This window comes from Notothenia rossii (assembly GCF_949606895.1).
Source record: "Notothenia rossii genome assembly, chromosome: 10".
Taxonomy (NCBI): Eukaryota; Metazoa; Chordata; class Actinopteri; order Perciformes; family Nototheniidae; genus Notothenia; species Notothenia rossii.
The window spans coordinates 37,348,946-37,353,495 of NC_136908.1; the positions used below are offsets into that span (position 1 = coordinate 37,348,946).

Here is a 4,550-nt window from a genome sequence, read left to right on the forward strand (position 1 = left end):
CAAGAGAGTCCTGGCCCAAGAATGGTAACAGCACAGTTTCAGACAGTTTTACAGTTACAAACAATTAAAAAAAAACACACAATCACAACACAGTCATACACCAAGTTTAGCCAAAGCATTTACAGACACAGCGGCCTGCTTCGAGGTCAGTTAAAGTTGCTTTGAGTGTTTCTAATGAGACCAGCTCTCTGAGTTTCAGCTCAGTTTGAAGCAGGTTCCAAGCTTGAGGGGCAATGTAACTGAACGCCCTTTTCCCAAGTTCAGTACGGACCTTTGGTACAGTTAAAAGGAAAAAGTTCTCTGAGCGAAGCCGATAGGATCCAGTGCATTTTTTATTTATGTACATACTTAGATAAGGGGCAAGAGCACCAAGAATAGACTTATATATAAGGATGTGCCAATGTTTCAGTCTACGCGTGGTCAGGGAAGACCATCCAACACGAGTGTATAGATTGCAGTGGTGCGTCAAGGATCTGAGGTTTGTGATGAATCTCAGTGCACCGTGGTAGACGGTGTCCAGCGAGTGAAAGCACTGAGAAGATGCATTCATATAAACCACATCTCCATAATCCAGCACAGACAGAAAGGTTGCAGACACTAGTCTCTTTTTGGCCTCATAGGAATTTAGTGCATTCGTTTCAACACGCGAACATATGATACATTAAATGATCGTGAGGATGATGATTGAAAATCGTTTGTTTGAGCTTTAGCTTGAGATAACATGTCTCTTATTTAGCACAGAATATGATCCTATCCGTGACATATGGATCTTAACAAATATCCGCTATATCAGATACCTGTAGATCTATCAGCTGTTTATTTCACATGAGTTCCAGTGTGGCAGCTTTTCACGGCTCCCCCTGGTGGATCCATGATCCATTGCAGCTGGTTTCATTAAAATTACATTTATTTATCAAGGGGGCATATCAAGTCCTGCGGGGGGTTTTCCTTTTCAGCAGGGGCCCACCCCGTGCAGATCACGGACCCGCACGGTTAAGCGTCTGAAATGAAGTGCTACATCTGTATATTGTACTCTTAGAATCCACGTCCAGTTGATGTGTAGGATCTATAGTCCGATAGATATTACGAAGATGATTTGAGGTCTCGCCAGGATAATGTGTATGCAGCTTCCATGTAAAGTTAGCGTGGGTGAAAACAGTTTTCCCGGTCTCGAAGTTTTCATAATAAAACCGGATATATTCCCCTCACTGTCAAATGATTACAGTGATATCTGCATTACTCATCCACTAAAAAACATCAGTTTATCCTTGTTAATTACACAATATTGATTGGTTTAAATTGTGTACAATGCTTTTGTGTTTTTAACCTTCGATTCAGAGAAACAAATAGTTTTTTCGGAGTTAAGACACTACAGTTTTCGAAGACACTACACTACCCAGAATCCCCAGCTATCATTTGGGACTACAACATCCGCCTTGCTTTACAAACCCCGTGATTAGTCATGAAGCCCTGTGATTGGATGTTGGAGCGGCATTGCGACAAGGTTACGCTGAGCGTCAAACAGCTCTATGAAATGGAATGGAACCTCGGCAGACTTTCCAAAACTGGAATTGAACGGGTCCAGCCCCCCCCCCCCCCCAGCAGAACTACACATGCTGGCTGTTGTGTGTTTCGCAACATGTTCTTTGGCACGTCGCTTTATAAGACGTTTTCGTATTTCCCACAATTAGAAGTTGCCAGTATTAAACTGTGTACACCCAAGCGGCAAACTCTGTGGAAGAGCCGGGACGCCAATACGGAAGTGGCACACACTGCAGTTCATATATTGGCCGATAGGGACTGACTGCAGAAAGGAGCAATTTCCATAGACCCCCATGTTAAAATGCCCAATTTTACAGCAGAAAAAAACATGTTTCTACCCATGGATGCAATAAATATTATTATGAATATAGTTAGATTCCACCTTCATGATTATGGATCTGTGAGTGATGTGTTTTCTAACACGACCCTTTTATTTATATTAGGTCTTAAAGTTTTTGCATAAATTAGGGCGTGGTCACATTGAGTGACGGATCTGTGAAGTGACTGCTGCTGCTAGCTTCTTGTCTCTCTGCTAGCTGCTCCGTGAAGCTACAGGCAGGCACTCTGCCTGTTCAGCTCATCCAGGGAACCGGCTTGCCCCCGGCCGTGTTTGTGTGCTCTTCATGCTTATATATCGGACTATTGTGACTCGCTCTGCGGTTGAAACAGACGGTGCATGAATGTGGTTTTGCGGTAAGTGAAATTCGAGTACTTATTTATGTGTTAATGATTTTAATCAGCTACGTAATTAATGTTACGGCTTGGGTTAGCGTGTAAGCTAGTGGTAGCTACATCGGTGCTAACGATGCTAATAGTAGCCTCCAAGTTAAAATCATAGACGATATATAAACGTTAAAACGAAATAGACAAGTGTTAAGTGGGATAATACTGTACAACAAACGGTTTCTGTTTGAGGTTGATAAAATAAGGTCATCCTTGTAACTTAGTGAGATGATTATTATTTAGGTAGGAACTGTATGCATCACTAAGGTTAATTTAAATTGGCTATGCTCAAGTATGTAGACAACTATTTTAAGATGATTACTTAGATATTACAATATGGTTGGTTGAGCTGGAGTTCATTATTGAGCTTACACGTTAACATCACAGTCATCTGAAGAACGAACCCAAACCTTGTTGTTTTTATTAATTGCATTACCAAATGGGTATCAAATAAGCAGCAAGCATTGGTAACACAACTTCCAAAGTTATAATAAAATAAAAAGGACCCTGACTCGGACAATACACAATCCAACATGTTCAACAGAAGAGAATCAGTTGAATTGTTTGTACACATGGTACTTTACATACATTTCTGTTTGTTTAAGGTGTCCAGGTGATGCAGACAGGCTGGACCAGAGAGTGAGAGACAGAACTGGACTCCTCACAGCAGTGAACTTCAGCACAGGTACAAATACTATTTTTTTCATACTGTACAAAAAATCAAGAAAGATATTGGTTTAAATAAATGAAGTATTGACTTTAATACACTGATATACATTCCATTAAACAATACTAGATCACCTACACACCAGTGAAGTTGAGGGTTTTTTCTGTGCAAAAAGTTACATTTAGTACAAGCAATATGATTTTGTCAGCTTTCTAATTTAATGTATTAAAGACAAAGATATTTAACACATAGTGAGAACTGCTACTATTTATCTCTCAATATTGTCTGTAAAAAACATGGTAAAAGTTATTCTTTCAGTGAGACAACAGAGCAAGCTTCTACAGTTGCACTACGTTTTGATAACAGTTAAATATTATTTTGATAATAACATATATTTCAATGTTGATGAACTTCATACTTTTCATTCATAATCTGATTGTCTTTGTAGCTCACTGTTGAAATAAAAAAAAAACATTACAATTACAAAATAATTATATCTACAGCCCCTAAACACACTGTTTCCTGTAATTTTTGTTAGGAAAGGACATGCCTGAAAGACACAACATTTTCTCCTTCTCCGAGGGTCAAGAAGAACATCCAAGAGGAACATTAAAAGCTGATGTTATGAGATTTTAAGACCAGTACACTAAGAAACTACTTTTATTGTAAAAACAGTCAGCTGATCGAATGCACCTATTTCCACATCGACACTCCATCCGCTGATTATTTCTATTTGCCTCGCTTTATGAGCTTCACATCACTTGTGCCTTGTACCGCAGAGTTTGCAACGTCACAAATAAATGGGGTCAATCTTCAGTCAGATGTGAATGTGTAATCTAACATTTTCAGTCAGAATAATGGACGAAAGGAGTGCAAATACAAATACAATTTATTGAAATGTGAACCAAAACTTAATCAAACATGTTTTAAATAAAAAGCACATATGGACAGAAGGAGTAAAACTATTAAAGTAAACACATTTAGTCAAATAAAGTGACAGACTAGGCCTGTGCAGTTGGTATCAGCTTTGCCCAGCATGGTCTCCTCCATCAAACCAGGTCCTCCTTGCAGAGGAAAGACCCTCAGTCCTCTCCGGGCCAAACAAACAGACAGGACGTCCATCACACGGATGTCTCTCCCTGAAGTCTCTGCAGCTTTCTGGACACCACGCTGTCTCAATCCGTCCAAACTGAATGAGAGGGGGAAAATGAAAATAACAAAATGCTTTAGACAATAAGAAACATAAAGTTGACTGTTGAGTTGCTCAGTTTTTTTAGATTGTCAATACTATTACTGTATAACTAATATATCAGGTTAAGAGGCACATTCAAATAAAGATTGGTCTTGAAATACATGTTGTCTTTTGAATTGTTTGTCTAAAGTCAAGGCTCTAGAACTGGTACTTAGTTTTAATGATAGTCTGGTTATTATGCTGTTTGGAGGAGGCCTCACAGGTAAGAGCACTAACGAGCTACCATCACATGTACCTTAGCTTGACTTAAATGTATTACACGTATAATTAAGTTATATCAAAATATAAATAACTAATGTCATGCAAACATATTAATATTTGCTTGATTCCAGTGTTGAATTTAGCACAATTGCATACAAACGTTAA

The 4,550-nt window shown here is 38.9% G+C and overlaps 1 long non-coding RNA gene across 1 annotated transcript; it reads left to right on the forward strand.

Annotated features, from left to right (window-relative positions):
* Window positions 1-2,091: 2,091 nt before the first annotated feature.
* LOC307023200 lies at window positions 2,092-4,258 on the forward strand. Its single transcript, XR_013803630.1, has 3 exons — window positions 2,092-2,235; window positions 2,871-2,950; window positions 3,471-4,258. It is a non-coding gene; the product is annotated as an uncharacterized lncRNA (long non-coding RNA).
* Window positions 4,259-4,550: the final 292 nt, after the last annotated feature.